This window comes from Bos indicus, chromosome 21, assembly GCF_029378745.1.
Source record: "Bos indicus isolate NIAB-ARS_2022 breed Sahiwal x Tharparkar chromosome 21, NIAB-ARS_B.indTharparkar_mat_pri_1.0, whole genome shotgun sequence".
Classification (NCBI taxonomy): Eukaryota; Metazoa; Chordata; class Mammalia; order Artiodactyla; family Bovidae; genus Bos; species Bos indicus.
Genome location: NC_091780.1, coordinates 12,093,120 through 12,118,906, shown reverse-complemented (window position 1 = coordinate 12,118,906; position 25,787 = coordinate 12,093,120). Strand labels below are relative to the sequence as shown.

Genomic DNA, 25,787 nt, shown 5'->3' with positions numbered 1-25,787 from the left:
GGGAGTTGGTGATGGACAGGGAGGCCTGGCGTGCTGTGATCCCTGGGGTTGCAAAGAGTCGGACACGACTGAGCAACTGAACTAAACTGAACTGAACCAATTTAAAGGACACAATAGATCTTACTCCTAAGATTAGCAGTAGGATGGGTTGGGAAATGACTTTTAAGAAGAGAAAGAAAATGTAAATTAATGATTTTTTTTTTTTTTTTTTTTTTGGCTAAATGCAAGCTGAATGTCATCCCATTGGATTAATTATGAAAAATCAAGAAATACTTTGCTATTTTATCTGAAATACAAATAAAATCAACTTGGACTTCTAGTTAATAGAACTTTTCAAGTTATTGAAGTCTTAGTTTTTTCTTTTAAAGTTATTTATTTGTATGCATTCTTAATATTTTATATTTACAGTAAATTATTTAGAAAGAACAGAAAACAGTGAAGAAGGAATAAAAATTATCTCTTATCTTTTCATTCACTCAGAATTAGGTATCATTAAGGAGACCTGGGTTCAATCCCTGGGTTGGGAAGATCCCCTGGAGAAAGGAATGGCTACTCACTCCAGTATTCTTGCCTGGAGAATTCCATGGAGAGCAGAGCCTGGTGGGTTATAGTCCATGGGGTCACAAGGAGTCAGACATGATTGAGTGACTGGCACTTTTACTTTAAATATCTTAGATTTCTTTCTAATCTTCTTTGCATGTATTTGTGGGTGTGTATTAGTTTTGTAGAATTAGGGGCATATTATGTTGTATATGTTACTGCCTTTTTCATCAAAAGTAATTTCATGCATATTTTAATACCATTTAATATAATGAAGGAGACTATTATTAGGCAAATATTATTCAAAAAAATATGTCACTCAACTCCTGTTACGTAGCAACGATGACATTTCACATCAACTAGGAGAAGTTGGATTATTAAGTACTGGAGATGAAAACCCTTGTCAGAGGTAGTAGTAGAGTTGGGTTCCTAATTCACAGCATATACAAAATTAAATCACTAACAATTATGGCTAATTGAAATGTAAAATTTTTTTAAACATGCAGTAAAGCATACAGTAAAAACTATTAAATTAATTTATATTTAAAATAAAATTTTACCTAAATTGAGAAAAATATTTACAACATTATGTAAATATTTTACATATTTAAGCCAGTGTATGTAAACATGTAATATATAAATAAGTAACGTGAAAATAAATACAAATTAGAAAAAGATGAACATGCTACAGAAAAAAATGTAAGTCACATTAAGAGAAAATTTCAGAGAAGAGAATGAAAAAATTCAATTTCATTATCTATCACATGCTACTTTATAGTTTTTGCTGATTCAGTTTTTCTTCAAATCAAATCACTGTGCTGTGTTTAGTTGCTCAGCAGTGTCCAGCTCTTTGCAACCCCATGGACTGCAGCCTGCCAGGCTTCTCTGTCCATGGGGATTCTTCAGGAAAGAATACTGGAGTAGGTTTTCACGTCCTTCTCCTGGGGATCTTCCCAACCCAGGGGCTGAACCCAGGTCTCCTGCATTGAAGACAGGTTCTTTTACCAACTGAGCCACCAGGGAAGCCCCAAATTAAATCAGTACCTAATAGATAAATAGATAATATTTCTATATTGCACATTTCCCTTCAATCCAGTATAAATAGCGCTGCTGTCTTTTTATTCACTGTTGTATGTTCCCAGTAAAAGACCCATATTAAATATATGTAGTAGTTAACAGCTGCTGCATAACAAATAATGTCAAATTTTCAGTGGAATGTAGCAATAAGCATTGCCTTTGTGTTAATGTGGAGAAGGAAATGGCAACCCACTCCAGTGTTCTTGCCTGGAGAATCCCAGGGACGGTGGAGCCTGGTGGGCTGCAGTCCATAGAGTTGCTGAGGTCGGACACGACTGAGCGACTTCACTTTCACTTTTCACTTTCATGCATTGGAGAAGGAAATGGCAACCCACTCCAGTGTTCTTGCCTGGAGAATCCCAGGGACGAGGAAGCCTGGTGGGCTCCTGTCTATGGGGTCGCACAGAGTCGGACACGACTGAAGTGACTTAGCTTTGTATTAATGAGTTTCTAAGTCAGCTAGGATGCTTCAGCTCCATGATGTAGTCGGGTGGGGTGGCTCCATTCCACCTGCCACTCAGCCTCCTCCTGGAACAGCAGGAGGGGTGGGCAGCCGTGTGCCTCTAAGGAGGAGAAGGTGGGACATATTGAGAGAGCAGCTTTGACGTATGCACACTACCTTATGTAAAATAGACAGCTAGTGGGAAGTTGCTGTGCAGCATAGGGAGCCCAGCTTAGTGCGTTGTGATGACTTAGAGAGGTGGGATGGAGGGTATAGGAGGGAGGCTCAAGTGGGAGGGAATATATATATACTTATAGTTGATTCATGTTGTTGTACAGCAGAAACTAACACAATATTGCAAAACGATTATCCTCCAATTAAAAAAAAAAAAAAAAAAGAATGGCATAAATACAGGCAAGTATAACCAGCCACAAAAATCGCACTTTAAGTCCCTCTAACATCACATCTTCTGCATCCACATTACCCAGAGAAAGTTACACGGTGAAACACAAAATCCAGAGAAGGGACGTGTACATCCATATGTAGCAGAGAGGGCATATATACATAAGATCAAGAATCGAGGTCCACGATTCTCCTTGTGCTCAGTCCCTCGTTTGTTTCCAAATCTTCGTGATCCCATGGAATGTAGCCCACCAGACTCCTCTATCCATGGGGGCTTTCCAGGCAAGAATTCTGGAGGTTATATAGATATTTATGTATACATATCTAATATTTATATATGTAAGATCGATATGTATTTATATAAAACAAGACAAAAACAGGTTATTACTTCCATCTTACTTTTATTGTACTTAGTTACAATAGGCAGTGTTAATGAGAATATGGAAAACTCAATGATAACAAGAAGATAACCAAATATCCTTTGTCCCTGTAGTTGATTTGCATGAAGTTAGCATTTCAGGTTCTTCCAAGGTGGTTCAGTGGTAAAGAATCCGCCTGCCAATGCAGGAGATATGGGTTCAGTCCTTGGTCACGAAGATTCCTTGGAGAAGGAAATGGCAACTCAAGCCAACCTTGCTTGGGAAATCCCATGGACAGAGGAGCTGGCAGCCTACAGTCCACAGGGTGTCAAAAGAGACTTTAGCAACTAAACAACAGCAATATTTCCAGTATAACTGGAGATGCACTCAAAAATTTGCTTCTGTGATTTTTCATTGCAGTATTATTCATATTAGAGAAAATTGGAATCAACCTTCTCTTATTCTGAGACAGCACTTTCTTTTCTTACTGCATTTAATTTGATCTAGTACAGCCAACATTTCTTATCATTGCATATGATGACTTGCAACTTTGGCAGAATAAGAGGAATGAATTTTTTCCCGATGAAATATTCTATGACTGTTTGAGTTCATTAGTTAAAAAATCACGTATGGACAACCTACTGAATTTTAGGAATGAATCAGTAATCTTCCTTCTGCCCTTCAATAGCTCAGATAAAGAGCAGAAGTCTGGAAAGAGTGTGTAGAAACATCATGAACGGATTTAATAAAAAAAAAAGTGCAATTATAGATAGATCCACATTCTGGATGTTAAGAAGTCCTGATAAAAGACCAGAAATTCAGACTCCTCAAGGAGGAAAAGGAATGCAAAGGTTAATCAGTAATGGGAGCTTTGAAAATGCCAATATTGCTTTAAGATCCATGCTCATGGCGTTTGATCGACATCACTCTCTACTGCCGGGGAGAAAAGGGGGTGTCCTTCTCTAGGTCCAAAGCCTCTGGAGGAAAAAAAAAATTGGGACATCAGCTTTGTTAAGTTACACTGAAAGGAGGCAGGTTACCTGATAAGCCGTGGAGGGCCAAAGTCTGTTTCTTATTCTGGCTTCTGGTTCTAGGCCCTGGTTTTCATTTCTGTTGTACTGTCCCAAAATTTGGTAGGAGAGAGAGAGGAAGAAGATCCAATCAATTATCAGGATTGGTTGAACTAAGTACAATGTAATAGCCTTCCTTATTTCATAATATCTAAAATATGAACTTGTAGAAAACATAGGTCCCAAAAGGTCACTGTTAAAGCAGAAATCTGTCAAGTAAGTGGCAAAAACCCTGGAGGACTCACATGCTTTATACTGTATTCTTTCTGTAGTTTCTCTGTGTATTAATCTGTTTAACAAATATTGCAACACATATTGGAAAGCTTGACTCCTTACATTCTTTTAGGTGGTTTATGATTGTAAACAAATTGTTTTAAGATCCATTAACACCAGAACAAACATTCACAGGGAGGGTGGTAAGCTGTCTTCAAATCAAAATCCTTCTGTGCCCTTAACTAGTTAGCAATACCACATCTAAGGGTTTCCCTCATAGCTCAGTTGGTAAAGAATCCACCTGCAGTGCAGGAGACTCCAGTTCGATTCCTGGGTCAGGAAGATCTCCTAGAGAAGAGGTAGGCTACCCACTCCAGTATCCTTGGGCTTCCCTTGTGGCTCAGTTGGTAAAGAATCTGCCTGCAATGTGGGAGACCTCGTTCGATCCCTGGGTCAGGAAGATCCCCTGGAGGAGGGGATGGAAGCACACTCTAGTATTCTTGCCTGGAGAATGCCATGGACAGAGGATCCTGGTGGGCTACAGTCCATGGGGTCACAAAGAATCAGACACAACTGAAGCGACTGCATTTAAGGCACAGGAGTATACCCCTCTATGTCCATCATACACGATTCAAAAGACCAAGTCAGGAACCCAGGGTTTTAGATATTGTTTTTCTGTCCTATAAATACTAACAATTGAGTGAAACAACTCTCTCTCTTTTTTTTTTTTATTAATTTTGAGTAAAAACAGGCTTCAAGTCGGCAGGCTGGGACCCCTGATTTGAGCAGTATCAGCGAAAAGAAACTCATCTTTATCTGGAATTAACTACAAATTCAATTAGAATAAAAATCTTAGCCCACCTCGTGGAAAAGATTTTACACAAAGAAAACCAGATGTTTCAACAGCATTAAGAGTACTTTGCCCAGCAGTCTAAGGAATTTTCCATCTTGTAAGCCCAATCACTGGTGAAAGTTACAAGATCCAGCTTCCCTAACACACAAAACGGCTTCCATTTCCCATGCTCCTTTAATTAGATTTACTTCTTTAACCAAAGTAGTATTGGGTTGAAAGAACGGGAGGAGGGGAAGGACTTTACTTAATACTATGTTAGCAAGTTTAAAAACGATTGAAGGGTAAGAGGCTGAGGTCTATTTGGAGATTCTCTCCCAGAGGAAGTACTTCTTATTTATTGTGAGTTTATTCAGTTGGAAAAAATAAAGAGTAATAAAAATAATCACTAGAGGTTGTACTAAGAGCATACCTTAGTCTATTTTCAGCTTTGAATCGATATAGGAAAACGGAGCATAAATGGAAAATAGAAGAGACCCAGGCATTATGCATCATTTTGTTTCACAGGAGGATATTAAATGTGTAGAATGACCTGTGAGACAAGGCTGTGAAGGAAAACACACAGGATAACTCATGGCATGTGTGGGCAAGAGCACTCACGTGAAAGGGACCCAGGTGGGCTTCAACGATTTCTGCTTGGTTTCTGGAGATGTCTTAACTCTGTTTTTTTTTTAAGTCTGTCTTAATTTGCATTTGTTTAATGAGAATAGTGAGAGAACCCAAAAGACAAAGAAAAGCTTGTCCAAAGAAGTAGCAGTAAATTATAAAGGTTAAAATACAAGGGTCCATTCACTCTTTTATAGGTAACGTCTCTCACTGTATTAAACAAAACCAACCCACGTGTGGTTTAATTTCGACTTCTTTCCATATTGCAGAGTTCAAAGGTGTCATATCTTTGGACTTTGCTCATTGTGATCACAAGAGTCTCCAAACAGCTATTTCTAGTCATCTGAACCCTTTTTAGGGACAAATTCACCTCCCTCCTAAATGCAGTAAGACAGTTTCCTAAAATACAAATTGGGTTGTGACAGTCTCTTGTTGAAAATGGTTAATGCTCCCCATCTTTTTAAGGAACAATGCTTGGAAAATCCCATGTACGGAGGAGCCTGGTGGGCTGCAGTCCATGGGGTCGCTAAGAGTCGGACACGACTGAGCAACTTCCCTTTCACTTTTCACTTTCATGCATTGGAGAAGGAAAGGGCAACCCACTCTGGTGTTCTTGCCTGGAGAATCCCAGGGATGGCGGAGCCCGGCGGGCTGCCGTCTATGGGGTCACACAGGGTCGGACACGACTGAAGCGACTTAGCAGCAGCAGCAGCAGTCCTAGTCCTTTATGTTTTACAAGACCTCCTCTTTCCCAACCGCTTCCTGTTGCATGTTGCCACTCTCAGTTCACTTCCCTTGAGTGTGTTAAACCCTTCCTCGCCTTTGTCCATTTAATGTATTTTTAAAAAGTATTTATTTAACACTTCCCATGTGCCAGGCACTTTTATAAGCACTGGGAGTGAAGTGATAAACAAACCAGAAGTAAAATCTCTGACTTCCTAGGGCCATCTTCTCTGGGGGAAGAAGAACCATAAACACATTAGCCAATAGTACATATGCAGATGGTGATGAGCACTATGAAGAAAAGTAAAGTGAAAGAAGATAAAGCGATGCTTGGGTAGGGTTTTCAGTGTAGATAACACTGGAATTGGTGAAATCAACTCAAATCTCATCTCAACTGAAATCTCAAGTGAGAAAGGGAGAAGATGGCATGGCAGCAGCCTGGGTACCACCTTTGAAATGACCAGAACTTCAGAGGTTAAAGGCCAGCTACTTACACTTTAAAAAACCTCTCTAGGATATGCTAATGCTCAGCTAAGAAATGTGGGACGTGACCGAGTGAGAAACGGCATGAGCTTATGTTTTCTCGTCCCCTGGTTTCTGAGAATAGATTGTGAAGGGCAAGCGTGGATGCAGCAGACAAAACAGGAAGCATCGCACTTGACCTGAAGTGGGATAAAGACTAGATTAGGACTAGTCCACTTAGGAGGGTGATAAACCAGGGCAGGTGTAAGCTATTGTGTTGAAGGTAAAGCCCACATGGTATCATCATCGTTGTGCATAATGTTCTCAGTCCCTAGAATGCGATGGTCACTTTTACACATTTTTAAATCAAATATCATCAGAACAGTTCTTCGCACTTCCCAACACAGGAATTTGCTCCATGTCTAGTCCTGGCAGATACGGGAGTCCGTCAATTTCTCCGGGAAGCGTGTCCTTCTCCGTGCTCTCATGGTACCTCCATGCCTCTGTTGCGTCATAAACCCTATCCTTATTATGATTGTTTTCATTTGCTTCTTTCCAGATTACATTTTACACATCATCATATCCCTGAGGTTTAGCACAGAGCCTTGCAATTGGTGGGTGTTAGGTCATTGTTGAATAGGTGATGGAATGAATTAATGAATGAATAAACAAATGAGTAAATGAACAAATGAATGTTTTCATTTTAAATGAGATAGTCTCATGGCAGAAATGAGAACATAAAAATTTCATGCAAAAGATGGACTAGGTATTTATTCCTTTATTAATTAAATATTTCTGAAGTGTCCTAAATTAACAAAGCTGTAAGTCCTCAGTGGGCTTTCCTGGTGGCTCAGTGGTAAAGAATCTGTTTGCCAAGGAAGGAGATGTGGGTTTGATCCCTGGGTTGGAAAGATCCCCTGGGGAAGGACATGGCAACCCATTCCAGTATTCTTGCCTGGGAAATGCTACTGACAGAGTAGCCTGGCAGACTACAGTCCATGGAGTCCCAAAAGAGTCAGACACAGCTTAGGGACTAAACTACAACAAACTCCTCAGTACATTACTCACATTTTGAGGAAATTGTAAAATGGTAGTATTAAATGAAATAAGATAAAAATCCATCAACACGTCAGCTACAAACTCTTCTGATTTTCAGTTCAGTTCAGAGGCACAAGATTAGGGGAATAATGAGAGGATAAAAGGGCCAAGTCCCATGGAATAATTCTCCAGACAGATGCAGAAACGGAGGAAAGTGCACAGCAGGGAGAAAGTGTGTCGGTGGTCGCTCAGCCTGTTGGACCGTGTCCAACAAGCAAGAGAAGGGAGGGTCAGTATCCAAGATGGAAGTTTGGTCCGGCACATTTAAGGAAAGGAGAGTAAGAGAGTCTCAAGAGTTCCAGTGTGTTGAAATATTCAGATAAGAGTTACTTGGGACTTTAGACTTGGACAGTCTTCCAGTTTTTATTTTTTGGTTATAGCTGATTTACATTGTTTTGTTAATTTCCGCTGTACAGCAGAGTGATTCAGTGATACATACGTATGCATTCCTTTTCATATTATTTTCCATTAGGTTTATCACAGGATATGGAATATATTTCCCTAAACTGTACAGGAGGATCTTGTTGTTTATCCATCCTATACAGAACCCCTTGCATCTGCTAATCCCAAACTCTCAGTCCGTACTTCCTCACCCCCACCCGACGCGCACCCACAAGGGTGTTCTCTGCATCTGTGAGTCTGTTTCTACTTTGTAGATAAGGTTATTAGTGGACACTCTTGAATGTCTGAGAAAGATATGACAAAAGAGGAAAATTTCCCTTTAGTGGTTCTTTATATGTCACATGGTCTTCCATTAAGGGATAGGAGCCATGCTTTTAAAAGTTTCACGTAAAATAATACCGTATAAATATAAAGTAAGGTACGCATTTAACAGTCTGGCATACATTAGCCTCAAACAAATCTTAGCTCTTTTCCTATAGTACTTGAAGAGTTAGGAAGTACTTTCACAATCATTATTCCATTTACAGTGCATCTTGACTATAGCTAGTAAAAAAAAAAAAAATAGGAAGGTAACATTATGTCCATTTAACTAAAAGGAATTAGGCTCAGAATGACTGAATACAATGTCTAAGGTTATATAAAATTCAACTGTCACAGTTAATTTTTTTAAGTATAGAATGATAGAGATGTTAGATTATAAACTCATAGAACTTTTTAAAATTAAACTTTTTATTTTGAGATAATTTCAGATTTGCATGCAATCGTCAGAAAGAATAATTTTACCTATTGGTAACACCTTGTCCAATTTCACCCATTGGTAACACCTTGTGAAAAATAGTATAATTTAACAAATAGAATATTGACATGACACAGCTGTAATGCAAAATCCTGATCCATCATAAGAATCCTTCTCATTACCCCTCTACATATTTACATGTTGCCCTCATAACCTGCCTGTGTGCTAAATCACCTCAGTCACGTCCGACTCTTTGTGACCCTCTGGACTGTAGCCCGCCAGGCTCCTTTGTCCATGGGATTCTCCAGGCAAGAGTACTGGAGTGGGTTGCCATTTCCTTCCCCAGGGGACCTTCCTGGACCAGGGATCAAACCCAGGTCTCTTATTTCACCTTCACTGGCAGGGGAAGGTGCTTCATTAGCACCACCTGGGAAGCTCATGGTTCTATCCTTCTTAAGGTAAGGTAAGTCACTTCAGTCGTGTCCGACTCTGTGCGACCCCATAGAGGGCAGCCCACCAGGCTCCCCCGTCCCTGGGATTCTCCAGGCAAGAACACTGGAGTGGGTTGCCATTTCCTTCTCCAATGCATGAAAGTGAAAAGTGAAAGTGAAGTCGCTCAGTCGTGTCCGACTCTTAGCGACCCCATGGACTGCAGCCCACCAGGTGCCTCCGTCCATGGGATTTTCCAGGCAAGTGTACTGGAGTGGGGTGCCATTGCCTTCTCCGCTATACTCCTTAACCCCTAATCTATTCTCACTTTCTGTAATTTTGTCATTTCAATAATACTATAAAATCGGAGTCATGTAGTATGTACCTTTCGGAAACTGACTTTTGCCGCTTGCTGCAATTCTCTGGAGATTCACACAGGCTGTCGCATGTATCAACAGCTACTAAGAGCTCCTTTTTATTGGTGTGCATGTATGTACCACAGTTTGTTTAACCATTTACACGTTACAGGCTATCTGGGTTGTATCTTGCTTTTGGCTATTGCCAATACAGATACAAGCATACATGCACAAGTTTCTGTGTGAAAATGCATTTTTACTTCTTTGGTATAAATGCCCAGGAGTGTAACTGCTGGATCATAAGGCAGTTGAATGTGAATTTTTTGCTGTTCTTGTTTGTTTGTGTTGTTTTTTAAAGAAAATGTCAAACTGTTAGAAAATGTACTAAATGGCATGGTTTTCCTGTACCATTTTACACTCCCATAGAAAATATAAGAGTGATCCGGGGTCTCAGCATATTTCCCAGCATTTGGTATTTTTGGTAGGTTCATTTTTACCAGTTAGATGTATACGTTATCACAATCTACACTTACGGTCATTTTATCCATCTGGGTGAATTATATAAGAGTTACCTCCCTCTAAGTCCTTTACCCTCACCTTTTATAAAACAGTTGTCTTCAATAATTCTTCTATATAAATTTAGAACCACACGTGACAGTTATTTTATTTGCTTCAACCCTCAAATATAGTTTAGAAAAACGAAGAGCAGAAAAACTCACTGTATTTACCCATATTTTTATTTACTATGTTTTTTTCTCCTGTCCTGATGATCCAGAATTCCTTATTTTTATCATTTTCTTTCTGTTTAGAGAATTTCCTTAGCTATTATTTTAGGTAGGTCTGCTACAAACATATTTTCTTGGTTGTTTTTATTTTTTTTAACTGACACTATCTTCATTTCCTTTCATTCCTAAAAGAAATTTCACTGGATATTGGATTTGAGGCTGGCAATTCTTTCCTTTTAGAACTTGAAAAATGTTGTGCCAGTTTCTCATAGCCTCTCTGATTTCAGATATGAAATCCATGGTTATTTGAATTGTTTTAGCTCCTGTAAGTAAGATATCTTTTTTCCCCTCACTGTCTTCTGTCTTTTAAGGTTTCTTTCTTTTTTTTTTTTTTTTGTCTTTAGCTCTCAGAAGTTTGACTGTGGTATGTTGTGATCAGAATTTCTTTGTGTTTATCTTGCTTGAATTCACTCAGCTACTTAAACCTGTAAGTTTGTGTCATTTGCCAAATTTAGGAAGATTTCAGCCATTATTTCTTAGAGCATTTTTTTTAGACTTTCCCCCTGCTTTCTCTCTGGATTCTGGTAATGCAAATCATAGATTTGTTTTTATTTTTGGTCCTCGAGCTTTTGTTCTCTCTCTTTTTTCTGGTCTACTTTCTCTTTGGTGTTCAGATTAGGCAGTTTTATGGCTCTATCTTGCAGTTCACTAATGCTTCCCATTGTCTCTCCATAGATGGGGAAACAGTGGAAACAGTGTCAGACTTTATTTTTTTGAGCTGCAAAATCACTGCTGATGGTGACTTCAGCCATGAAATTAAAAGACGCTTACTCCTTGGAAGGAAAGTTATGACCAACCTGGATAGCATATTCAAAAGCAGAGACATTACTTTGCCAACAAAAGTCCATCTAGTCAAAGCTATGGTTTTTCCTGTGGTCATGTATGGATGTGAGAGCTGGACTGTGAAGAAAGCTGAGCACCGAAGAATTGATGCTTTTGAACTGTGGTGTTGGAGAAGACTCTTGCGAGTCCCTTGGACTACAAGGAGATCCAACCAGTCCATTCTGAAGGAGATCAGCCCTGGGATTTCTTTGGAAGGAATGATGCTAAAGCTGAAACTCCAGTACTTTGGCCACCTCATGCAAAGAGTTGACTCATTGGAAAAGACCCTGATGCTGGGAGGGATTGGGGGCAGGAGGAGAAGGGGACGACAGAGGATGAGATGGCTGGATGGCATCACCGACTCGATGGACGTGAGTCTGAGTGAACTCCGGGAGTTGGTGATGGACAGGGAGGCCTGGCATGCTGCGATTCCTGGGGTCGCAAAGAATCGGACACAACTGAGCAATTGAACTGAACTGAACTGAACTGATGAGCTCATGAGTTGAGCTTTTATGGTTTTATATATTTTTCAGCTCAAAAATTTCCATTAGGCTCATTTTTATATCTTCTATGTTATACTGTGACTTCTTATTTTGTTGCTGAAGTCTAATTATTAATTAGTTTCAATAATATTAATTGCACATTGGAGTATTTTTCTGATAGCTGCTTTAAAAGCTTTATCAGATGTTTCTAATATCTGTATCATTTTGATGTTGGCATATATCTATATTGTCTTTTTACATCCAATTTGAGTTCTTCCTTGTTCTTTGTGTGATGAATGTTTTGTTTTGTTTTGTTTTAATTGAATTTTGTACATTTCGTGGTAGGCTATGAGATTCTGTGTCTTTTTTAAACCTTCTGTTTTAATCGGCTTCCTTTGCCACCATTCTGCTATAAGTGTGGTGTGTGCCCCCTCATCATCGCCAAGGGGGAAGAACTCCAGGTTCCCCACTTGGCTTCTGTTGACATTTGAGAGGGAAGATGCTCCTTCCTTACTGTTGGGTTGTGTGGAGGTGAGTGTTCCTGCTCCCAACTAGCCCTTCAGAGATAATTTCATATACGGGAAGGGTAGGAGGTCCTACCCCTCCCCATATGGTGTTCACTGACCCCATAGGGGTGGGGGCTCAACAGTGTGGCAGGCTTAAAAGTCACAGGTCCCAACTCAGCCTTCTCTGATACCACACGTGTTTGTTGGACTAGAGTGGTTATTGGCCCAATATTTCATATATATATATATATATAGAGAGAGAGAGAGAGAGAGAGAGAGACTTGCTAGCTTGCCCTTTTCCTGGTTTCCTGGGTCTTATCTTGTCTGTGTCTATTACTGTTTCTGAGTTGTTGACTTTCTCAGCAATAGGTCTTAAATATATGAGAAAAACAAAAATTCAGGGAAACTCACCATTCCTTGGGTCCTGAGGTTTCTGGCCAGTCTGCTTTCTTCTCTCCATCTTTCAGATCTTAAGTTTGTTTTATATATAATCTCCAGAGCTTCATCTGTGCAGAGAAGAGTCATAGAGAAAAGTGTGCATTCTCTACCTTGAGCAGAACTTTTTAAAGGAACACTTGATTTACTGAGGTAAAAACAAGGTTATCTGTCTTAATAATATTTAATGAGAAGACAATCTGAGTATCTTGTTGCCACTGTTTATCTTTAGAAGTAAATTCTTCTTCCTTACTGTATGGAGGCTTAAGCTTAATTAACATTTTTATTTTAAAAGACTAATGTATTAGTTATGGCGAATCTACAAAGCCACCTCAGATCCCTAAAGAAGCAATTCCCTGAGCGCTTTTGCATGTGCACTAAAGGTATTGTTGCCCCTGATACCTCATGAGGCTGTATCACAGAGAGAAACTGGAAGGCAGGTGGAATCAGCGAGTTTTGATCTTTAATTTCCCTCTTTATGCAACTGTATAAGAAAACTTATTTCAGAAGCTGCTAAGATTAATTTACATATCACTGGACCTATTTCACTAACTACCAAAAATGCACTTATTCTAAGCACTGAAACAATATCATAAATGAAGTTATAGACTCTGTGTCTAGGAATGCATTTGATGATCATTTCGACCGTAAAATTCAACTGATTTTGTTATTGCTGATGTTTATTTTCCCAAAGATAGAAAGTTTTTTTTTTTTTTTCCCAGTACAGAATGGCTAAAAGGATCCAATGCAAATTGAATATAGAAGGTTTAGAGTGTGGCCGAACAACTGGACGATAGTGAAAAGGTCAATTAACCAACGGGTTGGTTTGTCATGATGGCATGAACGAATTATTTTAAATGATTTTCCACATTAAATTTTCCAGATGTTTTGGCCACAGGCCAAGATAATTAATATTGCTAATCACTGGCTAGAATTATGTTGGCAAGCTAATTCGCTGAGCAGGGACTTGGAACTCTGAGTTGGGTTGTTGGTAAGCCGTGTGTATTATGTTTAAATGAAACATGTTAGTCTCATCACTGACCCAGGCCAAAAATTTGCTGTGGTACTTGAGATGATTACTCATTTTACATCATCAGAAAGTAAATCTAAAAAGAAAAGATGCCATGTCTTCTGTTTAATTTTTCTTCCCTAGAGAGGTCTCTTTATACTCATGACAAATTTGAAATGCAACACTTCTGTCCTTCAGAAGTTTTCAGTGGAAAAATTTAAAAGACACACAATCACTTTAAGCAGAAAAGAAAAAAAAAGTATGTATGCTTTTTTCTTCTCAAAAATTAAGTATGGATGCATGGATTTTGACGAAACATTAAGAAGAGTCATATTTTCAACTACCTAGATATTATCAGAATGATTGGTATTTGTGTGGTTTTTATTTCTAAATGTAATATGTTGCTTACAATGCTTATGATATGCATTTACTTAGGGCAACTCTACCTTATAAGATGCATCGATCACACTGCAAAGGCTTTCTGAGTTTGTTTTAAATTCAGATATAGGCATCTCATGCCTACCTATACAGCACAGACAAAAAAGTCTAGACATCAGGAGAAAGCAACTCAAATTGGGTTAGAAACTTGCCATTTGGACACAGTCGCGTCCACCAGCCCCACAGACTTTACAGTCTCACTTCCCCTTTCACAGACCCACTGACGAGAGGGTATTACAATTTTTACTGACATCAGTGACCTGGCATCGCTGATTTATTCTCTGCTTTGGTTTACAGAGGAATAAACCGGTAATTAATTATATATCAGAACACGAGAATCGACCTGGCAATAATGTACAGGCTAAGAATGCTCTATTTACATATGTAGGTTATTTAAAATATGTCTTGTTAAATAAATATTTAAAATACCTCCTTATTTAGCTTATAAACTGTTTGGACTGAGGCTGCAGTGTGCCTCATTGCAGAATGTTCAAAAGAGTGAGAGAATTGCCATAGAATTTCATCTCTGCCTGACCAGCAAAAATCTCCTCTCTGTGTCTGCCAGGGCTTACAGAAAGCCTCTTTAAGGAAAACAACAACACAAATTATCTTGCTATCAAAATATATAATACTTGTATAAAGAAGATCCTTGGGAAACCATAAAACTTACCTTTATCTTGAGAGCAGGTATGCAGAACAAGGGAACTAGAAATAAACTAGCCACATCAACATGATCATCTCAGAGGGGAGTAAGGTGGACAGGAAGTAAGAGAAACAAATGATTTCACAGCAAAATGGTCTCCCTGCTGTGGCTTGTTTACCCTGTCCAGAATTATTTTTAAAGGGGAAGAAAATACAGAACTAGAGTTTTCACATCTCTCCAATCAGTACAAACTCATGATTTCAAAACAACCATAATAATGAAAACACACGTGGACACCAGGCAGTCTGGGAGAACCAACTCCATGTGCTTTGCAGGAGAGCTAAGCTCAAAATCCATCAGGGGCCGTGCTAGGCATTCCACTTATTTTTGGCGCTCTGAAAGTTAGCTTTATCCTGGAGGATACATCTGCATACCTCAAACTGCCCAGTTTTCTTTCAAAGCTTGTTTGTTGCCTGCCGTCTGGAATCACAGACCTATCAATTGCTGATCCACCAGGGGGAGCACTTCACCAGCACAAAACAAGCCTTCCCCAAAGGAAGTCTTTGAAGGTGCCTCTTTCTCTCCATTTACACCGCTGACAACAACCCTGAGTTTCATCAGTTCTACTGGCTGTGGTACTCATATACCCAATACCGATTTCACGTCCCTTACCCCGTGCTGGTGGGATACGTGTTGTTCAGTTGTGGATACATATACCCCCAGCAGATTTTGCAGTAGGACGTGAAACTTAGTCCTTGTACTTTGTAGAGTACATTAATAAGTCCATGTCTTATTAATAGGAAATGATTGAGTTCTTCCTTCTCCAGCATCTTTTACAGGCAAAACCAATAGATTTATCAAACTACTTATTCTATCCTTATTCTCTGATCTTCCATCTGGGATGTGTGTGTGTGTGTGTGTGTGTGTGTGTGTGTGTGTGTGTGTGACTCGCACAGGTCTGGAAGCCAGGCAACTAGCACAGCTTGCTGACACTGGCACTTCTTTCTTCAGCCCTTTCCCTTTCCTCTGGCCAGGACCCTGGGCTGGGCAGGAAAACAGCTGTCAGAGAAACGTTTGTGTTGATGATAAACCATCTGTGTGCAAGCTCAGGGGTTGCCACCAGCCAGTCCAAACAAAATGGCTGTGGGCGTCAGTGGACTTGTGTATGGACAGAGAGCCCCAAGTTTGCTAATGACAGACAGACAGACAACCAAAGGTGTTTAGTAATCTCTAAGGTGCTCTGCAACTGGTTTTTAAAATCCACAAAAGGAATTGCCCTTGGGGAAACCAAGTTGTACTTTTACTAATGCTCTGTTCCTTTGGAGCCTTATCCTAAGCCTCTTTCAGGGTCCTTCCATGTCTCCTTCTTCTAACAAGGAATAAGCTCCACCTTGCAGCTTAAGGCATAGGCTCTGGACTAGGAGCTGTGGTGAGAACTTGGAACTTCTTAGAACCCCAGGCCCCATGCTAGACATCCTGAATCAGAATCTGCCTTTTAACAGAACCCCAGGCAACTGGAGAACACGTTGAAAGCCAATACTCTGCTCACAGAGGCCCTGGTCTCTGCAGAGGCCTCCTTCTGTCAGGACATAGGTAAGATGCAGAGATGTGTCCTTCTAACAGTGTAGAGGTGTCAAGATCGTTAAGTGGCCTTATTGTACATGCAACCCACTCTTAAAGCAGCAGCATGAAAGTACAGAAATCAGTCTTTCGAGACAAAAAGAAACAAACATGGCTTCCCACTTGAAGCCTGGCACTTGCCAGCTCTGCTTTTCCTCATTTGTATTTACAGATACTAACTCCACTGCGGAGATTAAACGAACGCCCGACACTCAGAAAATTCAGTCAATAGTCTTCTTCCCCTTCAGAACCGAGTTCCCAATCTATGAATATTATCCTGGAATTTGGTTATTAGCTTTTTTTCCATTTGACTTTTCTATTTTTTATTTTGCTACTATTTTTGTTTCTTTTTATTACTTCCAAATAATACAGGGAGAAATGGATAGTGAATCTCAAATTTGCCTATGTATTTACTCATTAGTGGCTTTGTTGAATGACTTTTGCAGAGGAGAAAGTTGAAAAAGCTAAAATAATCATTTGAGATTTTTTTTCTGAAATTCCAAGCCCTGTCTTTAAACGCTGTTATGTCAAGGGTAATCCAGGGAAGGGGGATTCATTTTTGAGAACAAAATAGAAAATGCCCCATGAAAAAATATCTAAAATGAGAGAGAAACAAGCTAAATCCCAACAAGCACATCTGTTAATCCCATCATGGGACCACTGTCACAGCTGAATGGAATGAGCAATAGGTATTTGTGTGATGGTACTATGACGTAGGGTTTTCTATTTCTTTGAATAACAGTATTCTATAACGCTCCTTTTCTTGCCCTTTCCATTATTCTTTGGTGAAAGTGTATGTGATTTTCTGAACTTTGGCACAAATTCATTAGAAGGTAAAATGCACCTAGATATCCACTGCTTCATCCCCAAGTTAGAAGTAATTGCTTCTAAAGAGAATGTGTTATGGAGGAATTACAGGATGGGGTTTCTCTTCTGAGAGAGTAGAGTTTTAGCATGGCAGGTGAGTGTGAAAACAGGTCTCAAGATGATATGCAAACTTGGATCAACATACCATGACCCTTCTTACAAAGAAGAGTGTCCATGGCCCTGGGGGTGGCCATGGTGTTGGGGGATGCTCCCTGCTGATTGTGAATACTCTGGAAGCGGGGCCTTGGCTTGCAGCAAGGAAGCGCCTCTCCAGAGGGTTTTTTGACAGCTTCCCTTCAGGTCTTCTTTCCTGCCCTTCCAGATGGCCTTCCTCATACCATTTCCTCTCTAGAGTCTCCCATTCAGCTTTCAAAGGAAACAGCTACACTCTGAGAGAAGAGAAGTACATACTTTTTTCATTTTCAAAAGTCGTTTTTTCAAAGACTAACTTCAAAGCGACCTATAGGTTTAATAAAACATAAATGACTCACTTGTTTACTCCCTACCCCTAAACTAACTTCAGTGTTTAGTTCATTCATATTCAGTTTCATTCATATTCTGTTTATACTCTGGGACATCACGTTGAATCTATTTGAATGTCTAAATGTTCAATAGAAATTCAAGCATCGAAATGGGATGCCATCACCTGTATTTCTATTGCAAAGCTTCTGTGAGACCTAGCAGTGACCATACTGAATTCTCACAAGAGTATCTGAATTAGTAGAAGTTCATCTTGTCTAGAAATGAAGATCATAGGTGGAGAAGGGGAGATGGTTCCCATCTTATTTCAGACTTGTGGCTGATGCCCCAAAGCGTGAGACCCTCAGGCCTGGTAAGAGAATGGGAGATACTAGGCCTACTCTGACCTAGCTTGCATGGGCTAAGTGTCCAAAAGTCAATCTCCTCTGTTGCAGAACACTGTCTATGATTCAGATGTAAGAGCTCTGTGAAATGGAAGGATTTTGCTCTCAAGAACAGAGATCTTTCAGTTCCTCCAGGGTTTCTTAAATTTTACAACCATCATCAAGGAAGAAAAAGTTCTTTTCTCTCTTGTCAAGCATTAATATACAAGCTGAATAATTAGTCTGAGTTATCACTGCTCTTGTTTTAAGCCATGTAGCCACATTCACAAATATCAAAGTACTTTGCAAGATGAAAACAACCTCAGACATGTAGGAGTGAAGTACTGCCAACATCTAGGAGAGAAAATAAAATGTCTTTCATTCTTTCATTCTGACTTGGACCAAATTTCTTTGGAGAGAAACTTTTACTGGAATGGGGTAAAAATATGGGAAGTCTGAATATAGCCCATAACTGGCTTTAATTAATGTCCTTTCTGGCCTCCTGAAAAAAAAAAAAATCCAAATAGTGAAAATGCTTAGGGGTAAGCTCTTCTCTTTTCCCTGTAAGTGCTTTCAATCTGCAAAGGAAAGGAATGAATCAAAAGAATGGTTCTCATGATCAATCTCAAAGAATTGGCTTTCCGTGGCTCAATTTTGATGCATTTTATCCTAGATGTTTACAAAACATCTGTAATAAAATAAAAAAAAAAGAAGCAAGAGAAAAAGGTAGAGAAATGCAGCATTCTCCGGAAGAAACAAAACTTATATCCTTAGGATTTTTATTATCAGAGCAGTTTTCTAGTACAAGCTAGGTTTTTCCTAGATCAGTCTCCCTCTGAAATCTTCATATAATTGTACACCTACAGGAAGTGTCCCTTGCTGAATCACCATAAACAAATCATTGCTTCTAAAATAATCTTAAAATGAGGTATCCTAGAAACTAGTTAGGCAACTCAAGTTTTAATACTTCAGAGGAACAATTGGCTAACTCTTCTAAATATCTCAGTTTTTGGTTTCTGATTTTTAATGTAAAAATATCATTGAAATACGCTACCCCAGGGTTTGCCAGCCTTGCCACAATTGACACTTTGAGCCAGATAATGAATTCTTTGTTGAGGGGGGTGTCTATCCTGTGCATTGTAAGATATTTATTGGCATCTCCAGACTCTACCCATTAGATACCTGCCAGGCGCATCCTCCTTCTCCACAGTTGCGACAATTGAAAATATCTGCCCATGTTGCCAAATGTCCCTGGGGCCACTAAACTGATGCCAAAATCATCTGTGGCAAAATGTCATGCTGTGGAAAATTGTTTAACAACTCTCGTGTTTTAATTATTTTATGATTTGGCATTGCTGAGACCAAGTTTGTGATCTATCTTAAAAAGGAAATGCTTTCTATTTGATCAGGGTCAGTCAGCTCCTTAAAAATGTATTCATACTACTTCTGATAGAATTTTCCATCTGATTTTCTAACAAGTTATACAGATCTATAACTCTGCATTATCCAGTGTGTGAAATGACGATATCACTAACTTTTTTTACAGAGGAAAATCAAAATAATAGGCAAAACACTGATTATGAGAAGGGGCTAGAAGCTGCAAAATCATACAAAATGTAATTCAACAAGTATGAAGCAAAGTGAAGTGTTAGTTGCTCAGTCATGTCCAACTCTTTGCAAACCCATGGACTGTAGCCCACCAGGCTGCTCTGTTCATGAAATTCTCCAGGAAAGAATACTGGAGTGGGTTTCTTAATACCCAGAATACTGGATTCCCTTCTCCAGGGAATCTTCCTGACCCAGGACCTAACTAAGACCTCCTGCATTGCAAGCAGATTCTTTGCCGTCTGAGCCACAAGTATAGGAGAGGTTATATGAATAGTAACCATTGATCATTCAACAAGTGTATTAGAGGTCACAAAAATATTAACTATTGATCATTGACTATTGCTAATCACTCTTCTGAAATGGCTAGAGACCCTGACCCTATCAGGAATGTACTTGAAAACCAGGAACGTAACAATACATATTACCTTCTCAAGAAATACCTCTTGTTTGATGCATGCGTACTTTTAAACTTGGTTTCTGAAAGAAAAATAACCTTGGTAAATAGACATTTATACTACCTAGTTGGAAGGGTATTTGGAAAATGACTTTTCACTAAAAGATCGAACACAGGATTAAAGTGCTTGTGGAGGATTCATTTCCCTGCTCGCATGTCTCTGAGAAACAGCGAAATCAGGTAATAAACATGAAGACAGGGTAACGAAGAGGCTGGCTTAACAAAAATAACAGAAGCTGATTTGAAGCTGGTCTGAGTACTGTACCCAATTCATTCAACAATAGGCTAATGCCTGGGCATTAGCCATGCCCAGAACAGGGTGTGCTGTGATGTTTAATATGTGATACAGCAAGTAGGGCGGGAGTGGGGAACAGGACACCGACCTTACATCTCCGTGTTTATTAAGTTGTATCACATGACGCCCACCTCCCTTAAACGGTGTGCGTGGTGTGTCATGGGATACTGTGATGTGTAAAAGAAGGGAACGGAGGCAGATTCAATCACTCCCACCAACAAAGGCTTCTTTCTTAGGCCCTTTGAAAGGGTCTTTGGACACAGTGTCCTTGTGTAACAATCACTAAATCCTATTCTGTCGGAATTGTGATACGTTCTTGCTCCGGGCTACCCTTTGAGTAACTTCTCTCCTTTCACTTGTGGTAGGTGACCTATTTTACAGGACTTTCACTAAACGTTGCCCCAGTTCCCTCCAAAATTAAGTCCAACAAGAGCAGGGCCATCTTTGGCAAGTCAAAGGGTTCATGCCACACACCGAGAAGCTTTGTGCAAGGATGTGCCTGCTGAAGAAGTGCTGGTAGTTATGTCTTTTTTCTCACATGCTCTAGATTGAACACAGGCTTAAATAAAAGTTTTCATTAAAAAAAAAAAAAAAAGTTGTTGAACTTGAAAACTAGCAAGCCTTGATTGCTAGGTAGGTTGCCAACCTCTTCTGGGTACAGCCACCAGCCCTGAATCTAATGAAGACATGGAGTAAAAGTCTTCTGACTTCCTGTCAAAATAGCTGAATTTATACAGTACCAACCATATTGTGTCCATGGTCTTGTGGCTGGTGTGAAGTCATCTAGTACTTGTCATTTCTTCATAAAATCTGACAGTTTTTACCTACTATAATAAAACCAACTTGTTTTATAATAAAACCAACTTGTAGCATTGTTTCTGAGGCGGACAGTTAGGACCATTAGTTGGTCAGATCAATATTAGTAATTATGGGTGTGTTGCTTAGATTCCAAATCAAAGTGTAACACCAGAATATCAAAGATTCTGTTAGACTAGGAAAATAATTTAAACTATTAAAAAAGAAACTTTTAGATTATATAATAATGGCAATAATATCAAATAAGCCACCATCACAATCTTTTTTTTTGTTTTGGCTGCACTGTGTGGCATGCAGGAACTTAGTTTCCTGCCCAGGGATTGAACCCATGCCCCCTGCATTGGGAGCATGCAGTCTTAACCACTGGCTCACCAGGGAAGTCCCACAGTCTTATTCTTTTGTCTCCCACTGGAGGACACAGTTTTTTTTTTTTTTTAAAGGAACTAACCACCCTTTCCTTGGCTGCAATCTTGCTTCTGTTTGTTGTGGATCAAAAAGAAAGGCAAGGTAAGAATTGAATCATATAAAAATCTCTCATTTCTCCTGGATAAACCCACCCAAGTGCAGTGCTGTGGATATACAAATAGCCCATAAGATTTATGCTCCCTCCAAATATCATCTTAGAGCAAGGGAATTTGCTGTTGATACACCAATGAACTTTCTTCTTATTCCAATTGAATTCATCACCATGGGTGTATTGATTTCAGTTTCCTTGCCTCAGCATGTTCGTTTTTTTCATTTGGAAGTAATTCCCCTTGAAATTTGTAGTAAAAATGAAATTCATCTCGTTCCTTCCTTGGATCCACTGGTCTTGGAACTCAACTCTGCTTGAATGTAAGATATCCCAGAGAGTCAGAATTTGAACTTCTGTTTCTAGGCTGGGAACAGTATCAGTCATATCCTAAGCTAATAAGTGATTTAGGGTTTGTGGAATATTTTCTTTTTCTCTTGAAACTAATCTCAGAACACTACTCCATCGTAAGGTCACTGTCAACAGCTTGCTCAATTTATCCTTTTAGAGAACCAACCCTTCCAAGCCTGGCCAGCTGCAGTCTCTTCACTTTAATGTGCTGCCATGTATCAGCCTTGGAATTCAGTCTGGCCTCGAATTTCAGCTGACTTTATAATTCAAATGTAATTGCTGATGCACTTTCAAAAAACTTCAGGAAACTGTAAGTGCTTATTTTAGTTTATAAAAACGACGGTATTTTATGTTTGAGGAATGTTAGCATGACGACTAGAAAAATGCACATTCATCATCCCCTATAATCTAGGACTCTGTTAGCAGGTTTAGTCTGGAGATAAGGGTTCAGAGAGTGTTTTGTCTATTTATTTTGGAGAGTCTGAATTGTCAAAAGTGGGTTTGCGACACAGTAGGTAAAAATAGGAGCCAGGAGTCTGTTTTCTAATCCCAGAGTTATTGTTGACTCATAAAATAATGTTCCTTGTTCTTTATGCTTGTGTGTCTTTATTACTTTGCTGGAAGATGACAGCATGGCCCAGCCATCACTAGATCTTTAGTAAGAAGGGGATGCTTTGGAACCGTAGCCGACGGGCCTCAGGAACTCATATTATCACTCCTCGGATCATCCTTAGAGTTCAGGGATTGGCTCTCACCAAACCACACTTTCCTCTTGTCCTAAAGAACGCACTGTAATAACCTTCGCTTGCAGGATTAAGACCAAAGTCCTAAGTATGACACTCAAGTCTTCTCAATAGTCTACACTTTCCTTTTAAGGTACTCTGTGCTTGGTCACTCAGAACCACTTACTGTGTCCTGATTTTGTTCTCTTCTTGTGAACCTTCAAGTCTTTCCCCTACACTTCCAGCTGCTTTCATTATTCTTCCTTTTGTTCTCAATGCAAAACTAGCATTCATACCCTCGGTATATGCAGAGCTATGTCTTCTTCCTGCAATAAAGCCCTTCAATCCTTGGTTTAGAGAAAGTGGTTCTTCCCTCGTCCACTGGATCCCGTCAAACCCAGCTCTCACCCTGTGCTTGTCAGTTGACTTGTTTAGGTTCTCAGCCTCACTTCTGGCAGACTGTGATCTTCATAAAGCAAGAAACTGGATCCTATTTGTTTCTGTCTCCATCCCATGTTGCTCAATCAAGGTGGGGAGGAGAAAGAGAGGGGAAATGAAGGAGGAGGGCCTCGGATGTCTCACAGCTGTTACTATTTGTGCTTGCAAGGTCAAATTGGACATCTCCCTGCTTCCGACACCCATTCCGCACATACCATGCTTTGTTATTTCCTGGCTCCTCCATTTCACACGCCATCTGTTTAAGCCACACACCTGAGGTCTTCCTTGATCCTCCCTGTCCTTTCCATGACTCATCTGTCCTTTAGACCCAGCCCTCATCTGGACACTTGCTCACCCTCTGCTCTCACGCGCTCCCTTCCAAGGCTTTGGTCACAAAAACTTCCGACAGTTTCCCTGGAAGTTCCTCCACGTTCTTGCCAGCTCACAATGTCTGCGCACAGACTGACTGCAGTGTTCTTCCTCCATGCCCACCTTGGCTAACTCCTCCTCATCTGTTGAATCTTACTGTAAACCTGACTTCTTCAGAGATCTTTTTCTTACTTCCTTTCTTACCCCTTCTCATTCTTCTTGTCAGTTCTTTAGAGAAGCCCATTTCTGACATACTGACACATCACAATTTGAATTCTGGTGTGTATTTCTTTGTTTACTTCCTCTTTAGAAAGTATGTTGCATGGATCCTATTCATCCCTGGGTTTGCAGCACCTGGCTTTCTCAAGACACTCTTTCTTCCTGCTATTTAAGTAAGTGAGTAAGTGTTAGTCATTCAGTTGTGTCTGACTCTTTGTGACCCCATGGACCATAGCCCACCAAGCTCCTCTGTCAGGGGGATTCTCCAGGCAAGAATACTGGAGTGGGCTGCCATTCCCTTCTCCAGGAGATCTTCCCAATACAGGGATCAAACCTGGGTCTCCTGCACTACAGGTAGATTCTTTACCATCTGAGCCACTGACGAAGGCCCATTCTTTTTTAAATAAATGACGTCTAAAAGAGTTCACACAATTCTAACATGATAGTATACTTGTAAGTGGATTTTCTTCATATCTGTTGGTTTTTTTTTCCCCTCGTGATGAGTGATGGCCACTAGAAAACGTACTCACTCATGAGATTCATTTCCTTCAGAAGGGTAGAGTTCAAATAATCTGTGTATCTTTCTACTAACATTCACTTTAAAAGTAGAGAACTCAGAGACTCTGTCATAGTGTAGATCCTAAAAGTTAAAAATGCTCCAATAAAACAACAGTTAATTCATATGTAAAATCAAAACATGTCTTTCCAAAAGTGAGAAAAGATCCAGACCCTATAAACCCTATAACCCCACAAAGTGTTAAATGACAAAAATTCAGCACAAAATAGAAGAAACAGTAAATTTCTGACTATCATTAAAAACCCCCATGAAGATCCAGGTGTTTAACATTTCATAAGTAGACAAGCCAAAGCAATTGTCCCCTTTTTAAACTTTTCCAACTGATTTTACTTTTTATCCCAGCTCATGCCCTCTCATGATAAAACATTATTATTAAAATTATATAAATTGTATCAGTGTTGTTTTAAAGTCATATCTGAAATGGGTGTAGAGAACTAAATAAAGTGCATTTTGAGTTAGCTAGATTCTTTGGGTTCAGCCTGTGAAGGACTCTGGGCACTTCCCGGCTGTAAGGTTTTCCTGCATGTGGGTCCTTTGTAAGTAGATCTGGTTGTACTTCATTTCCAGCTGTTGGTACTTAACACAACTAAGATGCTCTTGAGAACACCAGATGGTCCAATCATGGAAGTTTAAAGAGTGGGTTTCCTTTGGGGTTTTTAGTGCCCATGAGAAGTTTAGCTTATCCTGCTTTTGAATGCTGAATTTTTATCATTATAACACCTTCTCAGTAAAATCTGAATTGTTTCTGATTGGTGGACTTCAGGAGAGCCCAACATTATTGATTTGATTTATTTATTAACTGCCATGTGTTACCTAGGTTTTGACAGAGCATTTGAATTCTCCCATTTAAAGCAAAAATGAATATGGTTTGAAGCATTTTTTAGGTCTCATGATTTTATGATGAATTCATGAGACAACAATTCAGATTGAATAGTAGAAAAATATTCCAGCTGGGAAATAACACCTCAAGGGAAGAGGGAGAATTCCCTCTGCTTGAGTCAGACTGGTTTGGATAAAGCTCAGGCAGGGGATGAAACAGAGAAATCAAGCCAAGGGGAACTGGCCCTACATAACCCAGCGTGGTCTTTCCATCTCTAATTTCTGAGTTTGTGAGTCTTGTGGGAATTTTTCAACCCATAAAATGATCCCCTTTTCTGTCCCTCATAATGGCTGAATGAAATAAACACTCATAAAGATTTTCCCAAAGATGAGA

General features: G+C 39.6%; 1 long non-coding RNA gene across 1 annotated transcript; it reads right to left on the bottom strand.

The window, feature by feature from the left end:
• Positions 1 to 2,848: 2,848 nt before the first annotated feature.
• LOC109575295 (uncharacterized) lies at positions 2,849 to 15,226 on the bottom strand. The gene is made up of 4 exons (XR_002183200.2): positions 14,913 to 15,226; positions 12,772 to 12,866; positions 3,861 to 3,938; positions 2,849 to 3,131 (listed from the first exon to the last, which is right to left on the bottom strand). It is a non-coding gene; the product is annotated as an uncharacterized lncRNA (long non-coding RNA).
• Positions 15,227 to 25,787: the final 10,561 nt, after the last annotated feature.